The sequence below is a fragment of the Pteronotus mesoamericanus genome, unplaced genomic scaffold (genome assembly GCF_021234165.1).
Source record: "Pteronotus mesoamericanus isolate MK-2021 breed Mesoamerican mustached bat unplaced genomic scaffold, CSHL_Meso_final contig_221, whole genome shotgun sequence".
Classification (NCBI taxonomy): Eukaryota; Metazoa; Chordata; class Mammalia; order Chiroptera; family Mormoopidae; genus Pteronotus; species Pteronotus mesoamericanus.
Genome location: NW_026555092.1, coordinates 6,764,253 through 6,789,164, shown reverse-complemented (window position 1 = coordinate 6,789,164; position 24,912 = coordinate 6,764,253). Strand labels below are relative to the sequence as shown.

At 39.6% G+C, this 24,912-nt stretch overlaps 1 protein-coding gene and 1 pseudogene across 5 annotated transcripts in view; both read right to left on the bottom strand.

Annotated features, from left to right (window-relative positions):
* The window catches only part of PHACTR4 (phosphatase and actin regulator 4), an 88,017-nt gene extending 70,557 nt beyond the window's left edge, over positions 1–17,460 (bottom strand). For 4 of the 5 annotated variants that reach the window (XM_054571840.1, XM_054571839.1, XM_054571842.1 and 1 more), the window contains exon 1: positions 17,315–17,460. The gene's annotated coding sequence lies outside the window, so the exon portion shown is untranslated. Of the gene's footprint in view, positions 1–16,738; positions 16,761–17,314 lie in introns of those variants that run through there. The other variant, XM_054571844.1, reaches the window with a different exon arrangement.
* Positions 17,461–23,387: 5,927 nt separating this feature from the next.
* LOC129069016 (dynein light chain 1, cytoplasmic-like) lies at positions 23,388–23,649 on the bottom strand (annotated as a pseudogene).
* Positions 23,650–24,912: the final 1,263 nt, after the last annotated feature.

Here is a 24,912-nt window from a genome sequence, read left to right as displayed (position 1 = left end):
AATGTTAAAAATCTTGTTTTGTATAAATACTGCTTTTACCTAAACATGAAATTCACAAATACAAGAATGTGCTGGGCCACACAACATAAACAAAAGAGGATCTACACAGGGCAACTGACTGTTTTTACTACCTAACCAAAAGCACCTGCCTATTTTAATATCAAGCAGATTTTAAAATGAAATTTTAGAGGCATATAAAACATTTACCAGTCTGGTTTACATTTAACTGGTAGCTGTGATAATGTCCATACAATCTTAGGCAAGTAAGAAAAATCATTTCAGTTTTATTTTATATCTGTACTACTGAAAGTCTTGGTCTACAGTTTACCTAACAGGTATTTAATGCTTCTGTTGCTAATGGTACCCTTAGTTTTGGTGGTATTACTATTAGTGTATGAGAACTGTGAAATACATCTACACCCTTCTTAGCTTTAGCAAAATCCTTCCTATGTATTAGTTTCTCAACGTTAATCACTGTGGCTATGTCAATCCAGGGACAGAAATGCATAACCATGCACTACAGGCTAATAACTTCTGATATTGAAAGCAAAAATGGTTCTTTTGTTTCAATCACCCTTGTAAAAACTTTCATTCTTTGTTTCACTTCCAGTGTCCAAGATAGTCTCATAGTAAATACAGATACAAGTGAGTCTAACAAAATGTAAACCATCAAGTCATTATTTTGCTGGGTAAGAATCTTTTATTAAAAGATTTTCTTTCTGGTCCTGACCGGTGTAGCTCAGCGGGCTGGGTGTCATCTCACAAACCGAGAGGTCACCGGTTCAGTTCTCAGCCGGGGCACTGCCTGGGCTGGGGCCGAGCCCCCAGCTGGGCGTGAGCGAGAGGCAGCCCATTGATTTCTCTCTCCCACACATAGATGTTTCTCTCCCTCTCTTTCTCCTTCCCTTCCCCTCTAAAAATAAATAAAATCTTTAAAAAAGAGACAGAGAACCTTAAAAGGAGCATGAGAAAAGGAGACAGTTACTGCAAAGGAGTTCCCATAAGACTGTCAGCTGATTTCTCAAAAGAAACCTTGCAGGCGAGAAGGGGCTGGAAAGAAGTATTCAAAGTCATGAAAGGCAAGGACCTCCATCCAAGATTACTCTATCCAGCAAAGCTATCATTTAGAATGCTTGATAAAGTGCTTCCCAGATAAGGTTAAGTTAAAGGAGTTCATCATCACCAAGCCCTTAGTATATGAAATGTTGAAGGATTTATCTAAGAAAAAGAAGAACATCAAAAACTATGAATAGCAAAATGACAACAAAGTCACAACTATCAACAACTGAACCTAAAAACAAAACCAAAAACAAAAACAAAAAGTAAGCAAACTAGAACAGAAACAGAATCACAGAAAGGGACATCACACGGAGGGTTATCAGAGGGGATGGGGAGGTGGGAGAGTACAGGAAAAGGTACAGGGAATAAGAAGCATAAATGGTAGGTACAAAACAGACAGGAGGAGGTTAAGAATAGTATAGGAAATGGAGAAGTCAAAGAACTTATATGTACGACCCATGGACACGAACTAAGGGGGGGAATGCTGGTGGGAGGGGGGTGCTGGATGGAGGGGAATAAAGGGGAGAAAAAAATGGGACAACTGTAATAGCATAATCAATTATATATATATAAAAAGAAGAGGCTCTGGGTTGACACATGGTGGGGAAATAGAAAGGAACTGCCCACTGTTCACATTATCTGTAGTCATATAGAGAACATGATCAAGGGCTTCTGTTACAAGATGAGTTCTATCATGCTTACTTCCCCATCAATGTTGTTTTTTAGAATGGTTTTCTTGTTGAAATCAGAAGTTTCTTGGGCAAAAAATACATCTGCAGGGTTTGGATGAGATCAGGAGTTGCTTGTTCAGTATCTCAAGCCCAGAAAGATGAGCAAATTCTTGAAGGAAAAGACACTGAACTTGTATCAAATTCAGCTTTAATTCAGCTTTGATTCAGCTGAATTCAGTTAACACAAGGGTATCAGAAATTACTGGATAGTATCTATGTTTCTGGAAAAAAACAAAAAACAGTTCAGCGGGCTGATCAGTAAGATCTAAACTGTCCAGCTACAGAAACAAGAAGATGCCAGGTGACTCCTCAGACTTATTTCTGGTATTTTGAAGATGCAATAAAAGCCATGTGTTGGGGGGAGAAAAGAGCCAATTAGAAGCCAAGCACCATGTTAGGTAGCATAGAAAGATGAGTAAGTTCATGGTTTTTACCTCTAAAAAGAAATACTTAGTAGAGGAGAAGAGCTGGCCATGTTCACAAATGGGTATAATACAGTATGATATATGTAAATAATGGAAATACAGGTAGCAAAGAAAAGGGTTCTCCTTTTTGTTTTAACCATATGAGAAGTAGTGTTAGACTTTTAGGTATTGCTAAAGCTCACCCCACTCCTTGATTTTGGCTCCAAAACAAAACTCAGCACGTTTTGGCTCCATCATGATTCTGCACTTGATAAAAGTACATAATGTCTAAAAACATTATCAAGATAATGAACCCTGACTGGTATGGCTGAGTGGGTTGGGTGTTGCTCTGCAAAGTGAAAGGTCACTGGTTCCATTCCCGTTCAGGGCACACGCCTGAGTTGCAAGCCAGGCCCTGGAAAGGCAATGGATCTCTCCTTCTCTTTCTCTCTTCTTTCCCCTCTCTAAAAACAAATAAAATCTTTAAAAAAAAAAAAAAAGTGAAGCCAACTTACATTTGACAGAAAAGGGACAATAAAAGTATTATTTCCGTTTATTTCTTGGACTTGACTTTAAAGTATATCATTAGAGAAATAAACACAAACAATGTATCATCTGCTCTTCCAGAGACCTACAATTGTTCACAGGTGCTACTACCTTATTGTAAGAGGTAAATATTGTAATCTACATGTATTTTTATTATGTCTTGAGAGCATTTACCTTTTGAATGGAAATTGGAGAGCCATAGAAAACCTCTTCAGTTTCTTAAAAAAAAATTTTTTTTTTACTCTTTCTAAACTACTTTTGTTAATACTCTGCACAGAAATTTGGTAGCTACAAACAGAATGAATTCATGACTTCATTTGTTTTTGCCTTATCACAAAGAAAATGAAAGATTACAAAGAGATTTACAATCATGTTCTTAGTAAAGTTTAACAAATGTCTTTTAAAAAGCCTGTTCAAAAAAAGTTACATTCAACAAAGGTTTACTTAGAAGTAAACCTTCTAAGTAATATATAAGTTAGATATCAATATCTAACATATTACTTAAGGGTAAAGACAAAAAAATGGTACTAATTTTCCTTTCAAAGAAAACTGTGATCTCCTCCTCCTAGCTAAACATGCTCTACTTCTGTTACTACTAAAGATGTATGAATCATGTCTTTAAAATAGAGGTGTGGTTCATTGATAAGCAAATGTTCTCTCAGGAAATATCACTGATGTGTTATAAAGAACATTCCTTTCAGGAAAAATAGTCACAGATCTCAGCAATGGCAATTCGTCATCAATGAGGATAACAAAATCTATACCCAGAAAAATGTAATAGCTGTTTCTTTCTGGCATTATTTACATCACATTCTGAGAAACTGCTCCAAAACAAAAACTACTGTTTAAAAGCTATGTTATTCAGTAATATAGCAAATCTTTTTAAAAAACAACTTTGGCACCAAACATTAACTATGAGAATACTATTTGTAAAATCTCCAAATATAATTCTATCCCCAAGCTAAAAATGTAAAGAAACAAAATTCCTACTTGTTGTCAACTTGACCTTTTTAAATAGTTATGTGTTAAGACACATGAACAGTTAAATGGGAATGATAATAGGGAATCTACTGAAGAAATAAAAATGTCTAATAAACACAAACAGCCCTGGCTGGTGTGGCTCAGTGGACTGAGTGCCAGCCTGCGAAGCAAAAGGTCGCTGGTTTGATTCCCAGTCAAAGCACATGCCTGGGTTGCAGGCCAGGTCCCCAGCTGGGAGACATGTGAAAAGCAACCAATCGATGTATCTCTCGCACACTGATGTTCTCTCCCACTCTTTCTCCCTCTTTTCCCCTCTCCCTAAAAGTAAATAAATAAAATCTTTAAAAATAAAATAAAATAAAAAAATAAACACAAACATACGCTCAACCTGATTACTAATAAGGAAAATGCCAATGTAAAACAAGTTGTTATGATTTTCCCTGCCTATGAATATAGCTAAAAAATTAAGATTTAAAATATCAATATGGGGGAAGAAATGGGAAAAAAGAGATACTGATAAAAAAGTATAAGAGGAATAAATTCTGGAGACTAGACAAACAGCATGGTAACCATAGTTAATAATAATAATAATAATATATGGTATACCTGAAATTTGCTGAGAGTAGGGCTCATATGTTCTCAGCACACATAAATAGTAACTGTAAGGTGACAGTTATGTTAATTAGCTTGACTGTGATAATTATTTCACAATATATACATACATCAAAACAGCACATTGTACACCTTAAATACATACAATTTTCATCTGTCAATTATAGCTCAATAAAGCTGGAAAAAAAAATCCAGTGTTGGTGGTATTCAATAAATGAATAAGTAAGTGATGCTAATGTACAGAAAAGTACACTTTCATAAATTAAATCAAAATGTAATTCCGCCTTGGCTGGTGTGGCTCAGTGGATTGAGAGCCATCTTGTGAACCGAAAGGCTGCCAGTTTGATTCCAAGTCGGGGCACATGCCTGGGTTGCAGGCCAAATTCCTGGTGGGGGATGTGTGAGAGGCAACCACACATTGATGTTTCTCTCTCTCTTTCTCCCTCCCTTCCCCTCTCTCTAAAAATAAATAAAATTTTTAAAAAATGTAATTCAGTGTATTTTTTTAAAGATTTTCTTTATTTTTAGAGAGAGGGGAAGGGAGGGAGAAAAAGAGGGAGAGAAATGTTGACCGAGTGAGAGAAAGAACAGTCGATGGTGAGGTCTGTCCAGAAAGTATCCAGCTATTCAATATGAAAAAGACATTTGTTGAAGATAAAAGATACAAGAAACATTGTACATAGGACAATGATGCCTTAGTCCCCCTTCAGAGTAGGCACCTTGGGACCTCACACAATTCTCCCAGAGCCTCTTCTACTGTTCAAAACACTGCAAAATCCTTTGTTGGAATCGCCATCAGTTGCCCCATCATATTTTCCTGAATCTCATCAACAATCTGAAATTTCTTCCCTTTCAAAGATGCTTTTAGTTTTGGGAAAAGGCAGAAGTCACAGGGCACCAAATCTGGGCTGTCGGAGGGCTGAGTCACCTGAGTGATCTGATGTTTCACCAAAAAACTCTGCACAACAAGCGATGTGTGAGCAGGTGCACTGTGATGAAGCTGCCAATCACCAGTTGCCCATAGCTTCAGCCATTTTCATCCTATTGATCCCTCAGCTGACGAAGAACATTAAAGGAGTACTCATTAATTGTTTGGCCTGGAGGGGCATACTCATGATGGACACCACCTTCCCGATAAAAAAACACATGGTCTTGATCTTGCTGTGACTTTGCTGCTCCTTCTTCAGGTATAGAGAACCAGGCAACTTCCAATGGTACGACTGGGCCTTCGTTTCCAGGTCATAGCCGTAGGCCCATGATTCATCTCCAGTGATAGCCTCCTTGAGAAAATCTGGTTCATTGGTAGTGATTTGACTCAAGTCATTAGCAACTGCAGCACGGTGTTCCTTCTGCTCTGGTAGCAGAAGCTGTGAAACAAATTTTGCCACAACACTAGGGTCTTGTGTGAGAATCTTTGACACAGTAGTTTTTGGAATCCCCAGATCAGCTCCTAGTTCTGACACAGTCAGTCCCTGATTGTCGTTTGCAGCCTGTACACATTCAGTGTTCTCAGGTGTTCTGCTTATTGCAAGCCTTCCAGAATATGGGTCACTTTGAACCAATTCTCGATCACCTTTGAAGCAATTGTGCCACTTTTATTTGCACTGCACTCATTGCATCGAAATCATCTGAATAGTTTCCACGGAGGAATGTTCAAGTTTAATGCAAAATTTGATGCAGATTCATTGCTCTATTCACTCAGTCATTTTGAATGCAATGGCCACACAGTACACATGGTCACTCAACAGCATCTAACGCCCCCAATAACTCGTACAGTGAAGTCCTCATTGTTCACACACGTGCATTCCAGTCCCCTCTCCTTAGCTGCCAGGTTCCATCAATGTTGCATAAACTGTTCTCGTTATAATAGTAATGGCTGTCCTGGATGGTGTGGCTCAGTGGACTGAGCACCAGCGTGTCACTGATTCAATTGCCAGTCAGGGCACATGCCTGGGTTGCGGACCAGATACCCGGTTGACAGCGTGTGAGAGGCAACCGGTTGATGTATCTCTCACACATCGATGTTCCTCTCCCTCTCTCTCCCTCCCTCCCTATCTGAAAGAAAGAAAGAAAGAAGGAAAGAAAGAAAGAAAGAAAGAAAGAAAAGCACTAGCATATACTAAAGTATTTTATTTACCAAGTCCTTTAAAACCTTTTATTATTAATTCCTTAAGTGCCCCAAAGAGAGTTAAATGCTGCTTTTCTACTTCAGGGAGTTCCTAATTTTCTATAGAATAAAACAAATATAAGTACAAAGAAGAGATCATTTTTTTAGAAAAAGTAGAACAGAGGTTACGAGGTGCTGAGGGAGGAGGGCAACGTGGAGTTATTATTTAGTAGGCACAGAGTTTCTGTTTGAGATGATGAAAAGGTTTTGGAAATGGTTAGCGGTGAAGGCTGCACAACACTGTGAATGTACTTAATGACACTGAACTATACACTTTAAAAAGCTTAAAATGGTAAACTTTACCACAATAAAAAAATGAAGTATACAATGATCAACAAAGAAACAGACTTCTCATTTATCTCCTGTCACAGTGTGCAAAGATATATTCACTTAACCTTTTAATACATACAACAAAATTGCACTCAGTTTATCCCAGGTTATAATGCTCTCCCTCAAATTTAAATTCAAAGGAAAGAACAGGAGAAGGTAAAGTAGGGTGTGTGCAAGTAAAAAGAAATGGAAAATACTCTTCATACCTTATAACTGGTTCTATATAGTTACTCTTTAGTATCTACTGGCAGCATTTTTTGTTGGTATCCATGAGGGAGGGGGAACAAGAAAAGGTAAGGCTTTTCTACCTTGGGAATCCTCCCACTTTCTACCTGTCACTCAGTGAATATGAGCAAAACAGGTCTCCACTTTTTATCCTGTTTAATTAAAAAAAAAAAAAAAACCCACCTAGAGAAAACAACCAGTACTCTATAAACCATATTCTGAGGTATGAAACACATCATCGACACTAATGTGAGAAAAATACTTTATTACATTTTTAATATCCTTGATCTCCTATAAAGTGAAGATTTTAAAATTTCTAATAACCTAGGGATATTAGCATCTCAAAATGAGTAAGAACACTTTTAATTTAGTGTCTTCGGAGCCCTGACCAGTGTGGCTCAGCTGGCTGGGTGTCGCCCAGCAAAGTAAAAGGTCGGCAGTTGATTCCTGGTCAGGGCACTTGTCTGAGTCACAGGTTCGGTCCAGTAGGTGGTGCATACAAGAGGCAAGCAGCCGATGTGTTTCTCTCCCTCTCTTTTTCCTTTCCTCCCCCTCTCTCTAAAAATAAATGAGTAAAATCTTTAATTTAGTGTCTTCCAAAACTCAAAATGTCCTCACAAAACAACTGCTACTGGGAATAACTGGAGAGTATTATGGAAAAAAATTAACTTAGAATAACATTTTTATCCCACACATAAAAGTTAGCTTTTCCAAAAGCTAAAAAAAAGGAAAAAAAACCCTAACAGAAACAAAAGTTGAAAAATTAATAAAGTATTTACCTATGCAGAAATAATTTTCTAATGATGGAAGAAATAAAAGAACTTAAAAAGATAGGAATGAATAACTATGGCGGGAAGTTTTCTTCACAATAAAAAAAAGATTTCTGCAAAACAAAAATAAAAATAAACTTGAAAATAAATTAATATTCATAATAAAAAGATTACAAAAGTATCTAAGGCCATGAAGACCCAAACAAATAAATGATCAAAAACCAAAAACAGAATTTGGTCATATGAAAAACTGTTTGATTTTGTTAATAATTAAAATGTTAAAACAACAATTATGCAACATTTATAACTATTAAACTGGAAATATATTTATTTTAAAATATTAAAATGTCATTAGTAAGGTTGGCTGTGAATAAACAAGTACTATAAACTGTTAGCTGCACTGAAAATTAGAATATTAATGTTGGCAAACAATTCAGTAACACCAATAAAGCACTACAGAAATGTTAATAGCAGCTAATCCAGTAATTTCATACTTCAAAAAACATTACATGTACAAAGATCTATATGTGGCATTATTTGTAATAACTATTTCCCACTTGTAATGGTTAAATTGAAACCAACAACATAGGAATCTTAAACTCAGTTTATTTTCATATACAGGTACTGTTCAGTTGGGAGAATAAAGAAGTAAACAAACTACACAGGGAAAAGTGCCCTGCAGAGAAACGGACAAAGTGCTTTGGGATCACTCAAGGGAAGGATGAATCATTAATCCTTTATACCAACTTTTGACGCTGTGTTGCCAAAAAAAAGCTCATTGAAGACAGTAAGCAGCTGCATACCAAAAAGCAAGTATACCGGTTATCAACTAGATGGCATGCAAGGGCAGGGTAAAGGCAGGACGAGGGATTCCTCTGTAAGAGATTAAATGAGTTCCAGCAGAATTAGCCATCCAGAGGAAACAAACCAAGCAATGCACTGTTCTGTCAATCATAAAACTGTTATCTACCCTTCAATAAACGAGTCAACATCTATCCAAAAAATATTCCTGGAAATTTGGCTAACAAGTGCACACCTGGGAGAATAAATGCAGAGAATCTTTAACAATGGAGGATTTTTTTTGTTTTTGTGGGCTTTTAAAAAAAATTTTATTTATTTATTTTTAGAGAAAGGGAAAGGGAGGGTGAAAGAGAGAGAAACACCAGTGTGTGACAGAAACATCAATCGGCTGACCGGTGCACAACCCAGGCATGTGCCTGACCAGGAATGGAACCTGTGACCTTTCGGTTTGCGGGATGATGCCCAACCGAGCCACACTGGTCAGGGCAACAATGGAGGTTTTTTAAGGCACACATTTGATTCAAGATGAGATTCTATTTTAAATGCATATCTGAAAAAACACCCAACAACATCATATACTACAAATAAATTTCTAACGTCAGCGCTCTGACAGTTCACACCCTGAGAGATTTCCCTTAGCACCAGTTCTCCAGAATCACAGTGCGCGCTTTCGGCCCAGGCCCCCCCACCCCCCCTCGTGCAGCAGTGATCCCAGCACCACCCCCCTTGCCTCTGCCAGAGATAAGAACTTTTCTCATACTTATCAATCACTAAGCAGTTTACAAAGACCTCTTACATCCATTGTCTCATCTGACCCCTCTGAAGAGATCGTTACTATCCCTACTTAATAAATGAGGAAACTAAACTTGAGAAAGCTTAGCAGACTGGGATATTCCCAGCTAGCAAGTGATAAAGCTAGAACTAAAACCCAGGTCTTGAGGTTCCAAAGATAGTAAATGCATTATATTGAATAAATGTCAGAATTTTCAAATTGTCAAAAAAAAAAAAAAAATACACTTCGTGCTTCAAACACAATATTAAACTGAAATTAAACTTAAAACGAAGCTTGAGTTTGAAAGCTGTATAGTTTCAACCATCTCGTCCCTAAAAAAAAGAAAAATCAAACAGCCACTAAACACACTTCTTCTCTTAAAACCCCTTGGAATGTTTTTGGTTGTAAATCATAAACTCCTAGAATTCGAGAGACCAACTAACACGGACCCTTTTAGAGATGAGAAAATTGAAGCACAAGACTTGTGACTTGCTCACAGTTGACGATGGCACCAGCACCTTCCATTACAGTACAGTGTGTCTTCTAAGGTCCATATTAACAGTATTCGAGAAATGCGGTCTTATTGAGAATGTATGAGACAGAATGGGTGGACTACTGGGTAATTTCTGCTGAGGAGCTGGGCTCCCACTGCTGTCCAGCAGCCCTTCTGCTCACCTCTGGTTGGCTCCCCTTACCTTTCCCACAACTGCTATTCCAGACTTTTAACACTTGCTGAAGTCCCCTAGCCCTCCCTGTCTTTCTAGCATGCTGCAGATAACTTAACCCATTCTATCAGAAAGGAAGATTAAAAAAAAAAGAGGTCATCTTTCCTGGCTTGATAGCTCATTTGGTTAGTGTATAACCCCAACAAGCCGAGGTTACAGGTTTGATCTCCAGTCAGTGCACATACAACAATCAACCAATGAGTCCATATAAGTGGAACAACAAATCTCAATCTCTATCTCAATCTCTCTCTCTCCCCCTGCCAAAATCAATTTTTAAAAAAGAGGAAGAGGTCATCAGACATTAAAAGATCCTATAAAGCAGAAATTATGACCCAGAGCTTTAGAGCTGAAATACATCTCAGTTCCAGATCTCTTCCATTATTTATCTGGTACCTGTGGGGCATTTAGTTAATCTCTTCGAGCCATAATTCTTCAAATGTCAAATGGGAATGACCACAAACTTTCTAGAACTTTTGTAAAATTAAATGCAATAACATATGTAAAAGCACATAGATCAGTGTCTGACTCCAAAGCTGGTATCTACTCCAATTTCAACTTACATTTGCATGCTTCCAAATGTATCTTCTATCCTTTCTTCGTGTTTCCTTTTCAAGGCTCACCTCTCCTTGAGCTTTAGATTCTATTTCCTCCCACAGCTTCCTTATTATCTCCTTTTTCTCTTGTGCAAATCTTCAATATCTGACTCTGCTGGCTTCTTTTCCTTTTATTTTTATATTTAGAGTTTATTTATTTTTAGGGAGGGGAAGGGAGAGAGAAAGAGAGGGAGAGAAGCATCAATGTGTGGTTACCTCTCGAGCACCCTTTACTGGGGACCTGGCCCGCAACCCAGGCACGTATGCGCCCTGACTGGAAATCATAACAGTGACCTTTTGGTTTCAAGGCCAGTGCTCAATCCACTGGGCCACATCAACCAGGGCATTTTCCTTTACCTTTCCTTTACCTTTAAACAAATAAAATTTCTCCCATCCTTTAAAAATCAAAAACAAAATAAAAATAGGCCCTCAATCTTGTTTAGCATTCTAAACATCTCTCCTAAACCCTCTCACCCATAGTGAAGAGAGCAAAGTACTTACTTTTCAAAACAGATCCAATCATGTCAATTACTTGCTTAAAAAAACCCTAAAAAACCCCTAAACTCATTAGTACTTTGAGTCCGTCTCAGCACCTAGCCATTAACCTTTCCCTTCACCAGCCGCTGTAACTCTTCAGCTGCTCAACCCCAGGGATTCAGAGACCCCTAAATACTCCATAACTTTCTAAAAGTATATGCATGTTTGCTTATTCATAGTTTTCCTGGACTGAAAATCTATTGTTCTTCTCAAATTTTCTAGAGGGGGAGATCTGAACCAAAAAGAAGTTAAAAACCAACTGCAATATGCCCTCCCCATGCCAGACTACTCACTCTTCCCCAGACACATGCCTTATGTTTTCACATATCCATCCCTGTGCTCAAACTGCTCCCTTTGGCTGCAATGACCTTAATTGTAACTGGTCTCCCTGAGGAATTCTTTCTCATCCCTCAAGAACAAGTTCCAAAATCACTTCCTCTGTAACCCCTTCCTTCACTGTCTACTGAAATGGAATAATCACTCAGTCCCTTACTTATAACACACCTCTTTTTAACATTCAGCACACAGTTAGGTGTTGTTATGTTGTAAGCTTTTCAAGGCAGAATCTATGTACTTCACATCTTTGTACCACCAGAACGTAACCCAAATCCTACCACACAATGGGCAAAACAAAACAAAATTTGCTGAATATAAGAACCATTTTGGCATCACATTAGTGTTCTGGTATTCTCCACAACTCTCCCTACCCACTTTCGTTAATCATTTACTCATTCAACAAACATTTTAAAATTCCAATGAAATATCTGGAGCTCTGTGCTAAGCAGTAAGGATGTAGACTAGGACAGAGTCCTGCTATTAAGACAGTTAACTGTGACAATACAGAACAAATTAAAATGATCTTGTCCTGACCAGGTAGCTCAACTGGTTAGAGCATAATGAAAATATGCCAAAGTTGCAGGGTTGAATCCCCAGTGAGGGCATGTACAAGAATCAATCGATGAATGCATAAAAGAGTGGAACGACAAATCCATGTTCCCCTCTCTCTCTCTCTCTAAAATCAATACATAATAATAATGGTTTTATTTGGTAAGTGCTATAAGAAAGATCTACAATGGAGTAAAAATAGCCTCTTCAACAAATGGTGTTGGGAGAGCGGGACAGCTACAAGAAAAATAATGAAACTCGACCACCAACTTACACCATACACAAAAATAAACTCAAGATGGGTAAAAGACTTAAATATAAGTCATGACACCATAAAAGTCCTGGAGGAGAACACAGGCAGGAAAATTTCAGATATTCCGCGCAGCAGTATTTTCACTGATATGTCCCCTAGAGCAAGGGATATAAAGGAAAGAATAAACAATTAGGACTACATCAAATTAAAAAGCTTTTGCATGGTTACAGAAAACATCAGTAAAATGAAAAGGGAACCAACCATATGGGAAAATATATTTGCCAATGATACCTCGGACAAGGGTTTGATTTCCAAAATACATAAAGAACTCACACGGCTCCACACCAGGAAGATAAACAATCCAATTAAAAAATGGGCAAAGGGCCTGAATAGACACTTCTCCAGGAGGACATAGAGGGCCGACAGACATATGAAAGGATACTCAGCATCACTAGCCATCAGAGAGATGCAAATTAAAACCACAATGAGATACCACTTCACACTGGTCAGAATGGCCATCATAAACAAATCAACAAACAACTGCTGGCGAGGCTGTGGAGAAAAGGCAACCCTAGGCCACCGCTGGTTGGAATGCTGATGCAGCCACTGTGGAAAACAGTATGGAATTTCCTCAGAAAACTAAAAATGGAAATGCCTTTTGACCCGGCAATTACCCTGCTGGGCATATACCCTAAGAATCCTGAAACACCAAATCAAAAGACCCTATACACCTCAATGTTCATAGCAGCACGATTTACAATAGCCAAGTGCTCGAAGCAACCTAAGTGCCCATCAGTAAATGAGTAAATCCAAAAAGTGTGGTATATTTACATAATGGAATACTATGCAGCAGAAAGAAAAAACTCCTACCCTTCGTGACAACATGGATGGAACTGGAGAGCTTTATGCTAAGTGAAACAAGCCTGGAGGTAAAAGGCAAATATCGTATGATCTCACCTATAAGTGGAACCTAATCAACAAAACAAGCGAGCAAAACAGAACAAGAGCCAGGGACAGAAAGAACAAACTGACAGCAACCAGAGGAGAGAGGAAGGGGACAGCAGGGAAAGAAGGAGAAGAGTCAGGGGATGTGTATAAAGGACCCATGGCCAAAGACAAAGGGGGGAGGGGGAGTGGATTGAATGTGGGAGGTGGGAGATAGGAGGTGGGTAGGGCAGGTGACAGCAATGGGGGGAAAATGGGGACAATTGTCATCAAACAACAATAAAAAAATTTTTAAAACAGATCTACATACAGTGTTATGGTAGCCCATGTGAAGACATGACCATTCGTCACAAAATGGCTTATAGTGGGACACCAGACTCTCTTAGACCAGGGAACCCATCCATTCCCTGTGTGTCTTTATAAATAACCTTTTCTCAACGCTCCTTTTCCTTTTACAGTAGTCACAAGTTACTTACTACAGGAACTTGGAGGGTATAATACAACCAAATACTCACTCTACTAGCTTCTGGAAACAATTCTACAAGCTAGGTAGAGCAGGAATCATCACCATGTTAAAGAAAAGAAAAAGTTCAAGAAGGTTATCCCTCAAAGTTGCACAGTAAATAAGACAGAATTTTATTTTAGTACCTATTTCCTGCCTGACTTCTCTGTTTTTTCCACCCCACCCCCATCAGTCCATAAGCCCCAAAGGGAAAAGACTTGTTTTGTTTTCACTGCTTCATCCTCAAGATTGGTCTACAACAGTACTTCAAACACAATAGGTTTTCACTAAATATTTGTTGACTGAATAAATGAACTGCTTTGTAAATAAAAAAGACCAATGGCAAAGAAACACAAGGGAAGAAAGTCCCTTCCAGCCCTGGCCAGGTAGCTCCATTGGTTAGATTATCATCCAGACAAACCATGGTTGAGGGTTTCATCCCCAGTCAGGGCACATAACCAACCAACGAATGCGTAAATAAGTAGAACAACAAAGGAGTGTTTCTTTTCTTTCTTTCTCTCTCACTCCCCCTCCCTCTCTCTTCCTCTCTTTCTCTAAAATCAATAAATTAAAAAAAAATTTTTTTAAGTTCCTTCCATTATTACGGCTTAGTAAGAGATTTGAAACAGGCTTCTACTAGTTTAAAAGACTAGACTAATTTTGACTCAATTGCATCGGCATGTTATACATTTTATCTAAAAAGAATCTAAATAAGGGAGGTGAAGTACTTGTCTGATGTCACATTTATGGCATGTTCTGACACAAATCCAAGACTTAAATTGCAGGTTTGAAACTGATGAAAAGTTTTTACTAAGAGCAAAAACTAAAGAAAACATTTTCTTGATTCTTCACTTTTTGGCTAGAAAACTATCTGAATTTCAGTTTTCTTCAAAGTTTTCTTCCAAGTTAGTCCCAGCAGCCAAAGCTGCTGAATGTGGGATGTTCAATATATTTCTTAATAAACCTTTAAGCAAAGATTAGTCAAAACCTTTTAGTAAATAGGCCTTTAAGTATAATTAGTCAAAACCTCAGCATAGGAACTGACCACCCTTCCCCATGCCTACGGATACATAAAATCGCCATTCAGCCTAGGTATAAGGTAATCACAGCATACCACAAGACAAGGTAATGGCACCAACGTTTAGTGTGACTTCCAGTTTAGTATAACACTGTCTATAATTCTAGAAACCCCAGTTCCTTATAAATCAGTTTGCTCTGATTGGAAAATATTTTCATTATTTTCCCCAATATTTACATCTCAGTAAATCACAAGGGGGTGGCGGCGGTATGATGTGTAACTGCAATAGGTGTGCGGTAATGAAAAGACCACTTGACTTGAGTGTGGTTTACTCTCCTATCTCCTACCTAGGTGAACTCTGTGAACTTGGGCAAGTTACAGAACATTTTAGAGGCTATAAATTTAACATTTGTCAGCATAAAATGAGAGAATGACCACCTCACAAAATTGCAGTAAAAATTAAATTACTTCATGTATATGAAAACCTGGCCAAGTAGCTCAGTTGGTTAGAATGTTGACCCCATATGCCAAGGATACAAGTCCAATTCCTAGTCAAGAATCTACGAATGAATGCATAAATAAGTGGAACAACAAATCAATGTTTCTCTCTTTTTCCCTTCCTATATTTTTCTCTAAAAAAATATAAGTAAATAAAAAGTCTGAATAAAAGCTTTGGGGAATAACACTGGGGCCTGAAATGATACTTTTCTCATTTTATACCTTTTTTTACCATTGTACTCTAAAGATCAATTACTTTATTTCTATGTAGGCACAAACGTATTTCTCCTAAGTCCATTCACTATAGTCACTATACAATTAACCAATGAATGCATAAATAAGTGGAACAACAAATCGATGTTTCTCTCAAATCAATCAATAAAAAATAATAATAATGTACATGAGCTGTTTTCAAAAAACAGTATTGGCATGTTTGAAGGTATACAAAACAGTTAATCATTACCAACTGCTATTCCTTAGATTATTTTTAAAACTACTAGAACAATTCTGTGGGTACTGCTTAAAAGCTTAGCCAGGAAAACACAATCCCCACTCATTGCCAGATTAAAAACTGAAGAACAACTGCATTAAAGACCTTTATCTCTGTACAATATCTAACACAATCTGGGATTCTCAGAGTAAATCACTTCCATTATGAGATACGAAAGTAATAGAATACAAAGGGCTTTGTTTGCCTACATGGGTAGGGTGGGAATTTAACCTAACTAACTTCAATAACCTTCCCTGATTCCTGTCAAGGAGTCCCGGTTGTCCGCATTTCAGACACTTTAAATATTAAATCTACAATGATTTAGTATTTCAAAAGGAGTATTTGTAATGGCGTTTATAAAGCATTATCTTAAGCTGAATATCTACCAATTCAGTCTTGAACGGGACGTACATAATAAAGTTTCCACTATCTAACAGTATGACCAAATCCACATTCAAGTGTTGCACTAAAGGATCTACTACCTCTCCTCCCGCAAACTGGTTTGATTCCTATTACTTAGTGAAATAGTCCTTTTGCTTTCTAGCAACCACTAGGTGTCTATTTTATCTGTAAAGCACTCCTTCAATTTATGGACGTTTTCTTTTGACTTTTTAAAGCAGAATAAGAAAAGGATCTGGGGGGCCAGGAGCTGGGAGGCTGGATGAAGTAGTGTAATCTTTTTCTGCATGCAATGAATGAAAAGGCTGCTCGTTGCTCTAAATCACTTTTTCTCCTTCGAGATTCTAGAGGCGTACTACCAATGAGCCCATTCGCATTGGTTCTTTGGTTCGCGGATCAGAGCTGCGCCCCAAAACGACATCGCAGCAAATTCCATCCCTTTCCAGTTTCCCCGGGACTGGGGCTCACTTCTTTTCCGAAGGCCATTCCCCCTACCGAAAAACCCCCTGGAGCTTCGTGTCTTGAAGCAGCCCCGGGCTGACGTTTAACAATTAGACAATAACCTCGAGGGTTTCAACAAAAACTCCGTCTGCCTCTCCCTGGCTCCGAAGCTCCCGTTCTGTCCAGCCGGGATGCAGAGGTCTGAGGCCGGACAGTTTTGTAAAATGGACTTTGACCTGATCGGGTTACCGTAACCGGATCCCCAGGGACAGGTCCCAGGCAGACACTGGCCCCAGGGGCTCCTCCGAGGAGGCAACTCCACGCACAAGCACAAAGGCGCACAGCAGCCCAGACAAAAGGGATCGGCCAAGTAGCCTGGGGCGGAGAAGGAAAGCTTGCGCGAGGCGCGCTGCAGGAGAGGCCACCGCGGGACCGTTGTGGGAGGGCGGAGGAGTAGGCGGCGGCCCCGGCCCGCCCCGTCCGCCGCCCGAAGCGACCACGGCTCGAGCCCTTTCCCTCCCCCGAACTGCGACCCACTGGTGGAGCAAAGAATGTGGCCGGAGCCTAAAAGGCGGCCGCAGCCCGACCCCGGGCGCTTCCCGCTCACTTTCCCTTTCTTGCAAAACTCACCCGGGTTGCCGCCGCAGCTTACTTAGCCTCCACAGTAGTTTCCCCCGGAAATCCTACTTGGCCCGCAGGCCGCTGGCGGCAGCCAGAGCCTTCGGCCCCCGGGAGGGGGGAAAAGGGAGCAGGCCGGACAGTGAGGGGTAGGAAGTGTCGCCGCGGGGGTTCACGGAACTTGTAGTCTCCAGCCCCGGCCAGCCCCGTTGCGCTGACAAAATGGTGGAAATGTCTAGCCGTTTGCTCTCCGGCGGTCGGCCCCACAGGCCCTTTCTGGGCATGCGCCACCCTCTGGAGACTCGCGTGGAAAAGAATTTGGTCACGTTTCCTGGTACTTAGGGGGACAAAGGTCTTTGCACTTGAAGGACAGAGTTCAGTATACTGAGCTCCAGGCAGTGCCTAAGGTGGGAGCTGATGTAAATGTGCTGTTTTAGAAAACTGTACAGCCAGATTTCAAGTATAATTGCCCCAAAAGGAAAAAGAAAAAAAAAAAAAAAACTATTGGAAGTGCAAAAAATTTTGAAGCAGGTTCCCTCAATTTTGTGCATGAGGAAGAAACTCATGAATCATTCTTGACACCTCCTTCAGCCTATTAAATCCAATTATTCTGTATCCCAAATATTTCAGTTCCTTTCCAATTTTCTCCACTATCATCAGCTAGAGGAAACCATCCCCATCTCTCTCCAAGTCTTGTTATGGGGAAAAGCTGGTTCTTCTCGCTGACACAATAAAGAATTACAGATCAGCAAGTCTAGTAGCCAACTTGCAAGCAAAGTTTATTAGTGATGTTTTCACGGACAAGATCAGGCCTTGCCGAGGTGGGGGGTGAAAGGTATAGTGTTGGGTGGCAGAAAGAGCAAAGGCAGCAAGAGCAAGGACAAGGAAGAGCATCAGGTCCTCTATCCTGAGAACTTACATAGTTGGCGGAATGGGGGTGAGGGAGTTACATATTGATTGGTGGGTAAAGCTGGTGCCCACTTCCTGGGGGGCGGGGGAAGTGGGAGGAACTCGGAGGGGGGACTACCCAAATGTAGGTGTATGTGGGTGTCTGGGAGTCTGTTAGCCGGAATTCTTATCTTGCTCCAGACCACATTTGTTCATCTTGTAAAACAGATATGTGAAAGGAGGCAGTTAATTAAAGCTGAGGCAGTTACCCAAAGTTATTTATGGGCTCTTTCTGAAGCACTAGGGACCCCTCATAAAACAGATAGTGACCAGAGGTAGGCAATTAATCAAAGTTGTTTTATGGGCTTCTTTCTTTGGGCACTGTGGACCCCCTCCACTCCTCCTTCCCCAAGACCTTTGGTTGAATACACAGTTTCAAAGGCTTTCTCCCAGGTAGTGGAAATCATACACAGAATTTCAAGGACTCCCCTCCTGTGCTAGCTAGCAGGGTGTTTCTTGTGATGTTGGGAACACCTGGCAATCCTATTGTACCATGCTCAGGACTGCTGAGTTAGTGGGTGAGACATGTCTCCCTCCTTCTCTCTGCCTTGACTTACTTTTTAAAGCATATTTTACTGATTATGCTGTTACAGTTGTCTCATCTTTTTCTGCCCTCTATTCTCCGTCCTGCACCTCCCCTCCAAGCAGCATCCTCCCCCTCCTTAGTTCATGTCCATGGGACATACATATAAGTTATTTGTTTTCTATATTTCCTATATTCTTAACCTCCCTCTGTCTGTTTTGTACCTACCATTTATGCTTCTTATTCCCTGTACCTTTTCCCCCATTGTCTCCTGTCCCGCTTCCCCTCCTCTCTGATAACCCTCCATGTGATCTACATTTCTGTGATTCTGTTCCTGTTCTAGTTGTTTGCTTACTTTGTTTTTGTTTTTGTTTTTTTAAGTTCAGTTGAGAGTTGTGACTTTTGTCATTTTACTATTTATAGTTTTTGATCTTCTTTTTCTTAAATAAGTCCTTCAACATTTCATATACTAAGGGCTTGGTGATGATGAACTCTTCTAACTTGACCTTATATGGGAAGCACTTTATCAAGCATTCTAAATGATAGCTTTGCTGGATAGAGTAATCTTGGATGGAGGTCCTTGCCTTTCATGACTTTGTATACTTCTTTCCAGCCCCTTCTTGCCTGCAAGGTTTCTTTTGAGAAATCAGCTGAGAGTCTTATGGGAACTCCTTTGTAGGTAACTGTCTCCTGTCTCCTTGCTGCTTTTAAGATTTTTCCCTTATCTTTAATCCTGGGTGATGTGATTATGATGTGCCTTGGTGGGTGTGCTCCCTCGGGTCCAACTTCTTTGGGACTCTCTGAGCTCCCTGGATCTCCTGGAAGTCTATTTCCCTGGCCAGATTGGGGAAGTTCTCTTTCATTATTTTTTCAAATAAGCTTTCAATTTCTTGCTCTTCCTCTTCTCCTTCTGGCACCCCTATGATTCGGATGTTGGAACCTTTAAAGTTGTCCCAGAGGTTCCTAAGCCTCTCACTTTTTTGAATTCTTGTTCCTTCATTCTGTTCTGGTCAAATATTTATTTCTTCCTTCTGCTCCAAATCTTTTATTTGAGTCCCTGTTTCCTTCCATTTACTGTTGGTTCCCTGTGTATTTTTCATTTCACTTTGCATGGCCTTCACTTTTTCCTCCATTTTGTGACCATACTCAACCATTTCTGTGAGCATCCTGATTACCAGTGTTTTGAACTCTGCATCTGATAGGTTGGCTATCTCTTCATCACTTAGTTGGTTTTTCCGAGTTTTGATCTGTTCTTTCATTTGGGCCATATTTCACTGTCTTGGCACTCCTGTTACATTGGAAGTGGTGGAGCTTTAGGTATATTTTACCTATACTATTCTTAACCTCCCCCTTTAGGTATACCCAGGTTGCTGCATTGTGACGCTGTATGTGGGGGAGGGGTCCAGGAGGGAAAAGTGTCACTTGCTCGGCTCTCCACCAGCTTTCAGTTACTTCCCCCACTACCCACAAGCAAATTATGTCCTTCGGTTGCTGATTCCTGGGTGGGTGCATCTGTGTATTTCCTAGGGCCCTGTGGGTCTCTCAAACGAACTCATCTGTGAGGCTGGGAGATTCTCCCACCACTGCAACCCCATACGGGCTTTTGCAGCTAGAGGATTTGAGGCTTTCTTTTCCCATGCTGGAACCCTGGGTGGCATGGTCTGTCTCGCTCCCCAGTTTTTCCTCCCAGTTTATCCACGTGCAAACATGGAACCACCCGATCCTCCAGCCACTGCCTTGCCGTGAGTCCTCTCCTCCTTGGTGGCCGGTCTCTGCCCCTCCTCCCAGTCTGGATGAATGTTTCTTCTTTAACTCATTGGTTGTCGGACTTCTTTACAATCCGATTATCTGGCAGTTCTGGTTGTTTTTTGTTTTTAAATTTGTTGTTATCCTTCTTTTGGTTGTGCGAGGAGGCAAAGTGTAACTGCTTATGCCACCATCTTGGCCAGAAGTAAGTCTTCACTCACTATCTATCCTACCCAACAGCCCCACTAGTTTCAGGCATCCAGGAGAAAGCAAGGCAGGGAAATCTCTGTGGATTAGGAAATAGTTAACAAGATTATGTGCTCCCCTGAGGGTGATTATGCTTCCCAGAGGTCTGAAAAAGAGGCAATAACAATGGACAGGGTTTGCTTACAGCAAAGATATCTTTACTAGGAAAGTGATAGGCCTGAGAGGCCTGACTACCCTTCATGACCTGCCCAGTTAGGAATTATAATCAAGACATCCTGTGAGATTACTTTCAGTCAGATTTATTAAAGAGCCCCTTTTTCGTCCATGTGGATATACTAAAGTTTGCGGAAATTCATCAATGGGATGTGTGTACTTTTTTATACTTATCTATACTTTTCTGCATGTATAATTTTTTAAAGATTTTATTTATATTTTTAGCGAGAGGGAAGAGTGGGGAGAAAGAGAGGGAGAGGAACATGATGTGTGAGAGAATCAGCAATCTGTTGCCTCTCTCACACCTCCAGCTGGGGACCTGGCCTGCAACCCAGGCACGTGCCCCAACTGGGAATCGAAACAGCAACCTTTTGGCTCACAGGCCGGCACTCAATACACTGAGCCACACCAGCCAGGACACTCCTGATATAATTTTTTTAAATGGAAAGTGGCCTGAACCAGACCTCTCTTGTCCTCTGGGAGATCAATTAACAGTAAAGACTATTTCTAACCATTATTATTTCTGGATTTGGGGCTTATGGGCACTGTTGGAGCATCATGTTAAGAGTAGAGACTTTAGCAACAGAAACCTGTTCTGCCACTTCCTATCTGCGTGCCCTTGGCTAAGTTATTTAAACTCATTAAAATTCAGTTTTCTCCTAGTACAATAGCAAACAAAATAGTACCTAATATATAGGTTGGTGTGAGAATTAAATAAAGTAATGCACATAAGGTGCCCAACATGATACCTGATCTATGTTAAATGCTCAATAAACAATAACTTATGGTGGGTAATATTAGTTTTCATCTTTCTATTTTTTTAAGCTTCCAAGTTTTCAACAATGAACCTAGAGTTTATGTCGTAGACACAGGCTGCAGGAATAAGGATGTCCATCTTAGCACTGTTTGAAATAGCAAATAATAATAATAATAATAATAATAATAAAATAATAGGGGCAATCTAAATGTCCACCAACTGAAGAATGAGCAAATCAGCTGTGATATATTTATAATATAAAATACTATAAAAACAGTTAAAGTGAATAAACCAAAGCTACAGGTATCAGCATGGATAAAACAAAATATTGAGAAAACTTGCAGAAGGTTATATACAGCTTGATACTATGAGTATAAAATTTTAAAATACGACAGACAACACGATATGCTATTTAAGGATTCATATATGTATAGTAAAAAAAAATTGTGACCAACTAAAACTTCAGGCAAGCAATTACTTCTGAAGAGAAAGGAAAAAAAATGGGGAAAGGAGGGATACATTGGAACTTAAAACATATCTCTGATATTCTATTTCTTGAAAAAATTGTAAGAAAATAAGACAAGAATGTGAAGAGTTGATAACGTTGATGTAAGGTACTTAGGTGTTTGTTATAACAAAACTATTTTTCTGTATGTTTGAAATAATTCTCTATTTAAAAGAAAGCATGGAGCAGTGCAGTGTACAAAACATGCTATCCTTTTTTTTTTTTTTTTTTTTTTGGTAAGGAAAAGCAGTAATTTATTTGTGTTAACCACTGCTGTTATGGCGACCTGAAATCAATGACTTTCACAGTGCTGATGGGCGGGGGGGAAGTATTGGGTTTTTGTTTTTTTAAAGAGTTTTTTTTAACATGCAGTAAATTTCATTATTTTTGTATAAACATAAGTTTTAATTTCTCTTATGTAAACACTTAGGAGTGGGATTGTTGTGTTGTATGGTAAGTGTACATCTAACTTTATCTTTTAAAACCCAAAATCTTTAAAAAAATAGCTACACCATTTTGAATTTTCATCAGCAAGAATGAAAGAAAGCTCTGTTCGCTCTGTATATTTATCAGAATTTGATATTAGATTTTTGAAAATTTACTGTTTGTTGCCATTCCAATACATGTTTAGTGGTACATTAATAAAACTGACATTTCTCTAATGACTAATTATATCCAGCTTCTTTTCATGTGCTGACTTGCCATCTCTATATTTTTTTTAATGAAACATCCATATTAGTCATGTGCCCATTCTTTTACAGGGTTGTTTTCTTATTATTAACAAGCTGTGGGAATTCTTTACCTATTCTAGGTATAAGACCTTTATCAGATATGTGATTTGCAAATGTTTTCTCCAGGTCTCTGGTTTGCCAGAGTTTTAAAATTTTGATTAAGTACAGTTTGTCTTTTTTTCTCTTGTGAATCATGTCATATCTAAGAAATCTTTGCCTAAGCTAAGATCACAAAAATTTCCCCCTCTATTTTCCTCTTCCTTTTTGTTTTGCTAATTGTTTTTATAACCACAACAAATGAGCACAGAGAATGCCGTGGACAAAACAGCACAATAGAAGTTCAATATCAAGGTGTTCCTTTAGGCAAGCCTGAAGATTTCAGCCTCTGATATTTGGAATTTAGGCTGTAATCCTTATTTTTGGATGTATCACTGTGTGTGGTACAGACCATGCTTTTAGCCAGATTTGAACAGAAGAATGGCCACTTGACCCAGGTGTAAATAGATGAAGTGTTTGGTTTCATGCCTCAGGTAACTACCTTAGTTCCTCCCCACCATGCAGTGCCAGGTGGGGTTCTAATTCTTGTCAAACTCCTTAGTATGGGCCGCAATGTTCTTGTATATATTTTTCCAATGCCTGAGTAGCACATTCCATGGGGTCCTGTTGCATGTCCTCTGACATACTGGCATTTTTAATCACCTCCTTTAAGTCACACATGGTTACAGTGGAGCAGGGTGCTGGCCAACTGCAACAGTCCTGGGGGAGGGGCTGGTGAGGCTCAGACCTGGTGGGAGACGCCTCCCCCTTTATTTTCTTATAGAAGCTTGTAGTTTTAGGTTATCATTTATTTCTTTAGAAGGATACATGTGTATACTTTAATTTTCTTAGTCTATACCTGAAAGGATACACAAGCTTTCCTCTAGGGTGGAAAAATAGTGTGACTCGGACTACGCATGATAGACTAATTTTACACTGTATACCCATTTGTGCTATTGAATTTTTTCTTAAATGTATATCTTATGGCACCTTAAAAATAACAACAAAATAAGAAATATTTTTTAAAAAGCTGAAAAGTGTTGGGGGACTACTAAAATGTATTTCCACCCAACACAGTTGAAAATCATCAGGATGGTTGTTGGACTGGAAGCCTTCACCTCAGTTTCAAACCCTTTGGACTCTTCTTTCACAGCTGCGAATGGCTCTACAAGCTTGGCAGTTCTCACAGGGCTGAGACCGAAGTCCAATTAACTGGCAAAGAATTAACTGGGCCAATCAGAGAGCAATATGCAAATAAGTAAATCTGTTTAAAGCTTCATCACTGTGGCTTTGAACATTGCAAATTTAGAGACTTGGTGTTGCTGCCACCTGCAGGTCACATCTCTCAATAACAGGTTCATGGAAATAGCCGGAGGAGGTAAGTGGGGACTTCCTCTTGGAATTAATGTGCAGCAGTCTAATGGAAAGACCTTCAGCACCTGGCTCCACCGTTTAAGGCTTGTGACCTTGGGCAAGTGTCTTAACCTCTCTGAACCTTACTTGACCTCACAGGTGGTTCTGGATATTATGCAAAATCATCTGTGTAAAGCACCAAGCACAGTGCCTGGCATGGAGTGGACAGTGATGATTAACACAGCAATAAATGCCAAGTATAGTCAAAGAGTAGACAACTCAGGTTGCAAACAGGCAGATCACACGTGGTCACTAACCTACAGCTGTTTTGGTTCAGCCTCCGTATTTACAATTTCTAAATTACCTGCCATCATTTAAACAGAAATTTCACATTTAGTCCGGATTCTTAACTTCTCTTTTAAAATGTGAAGCTCTGATAGTGTACCACATCAAATCTACAAGGAAGATGGTATGGAACAGGGAAAACTAATTTCTGCCAAAGGAGTCAAGTAATGCTCCCTGAAGAAGTGATGTTAAAGCTGAGACATGAAGGCTGAAGAGGGGGAACAGTGCTCCAAGCAAAGACTGGTG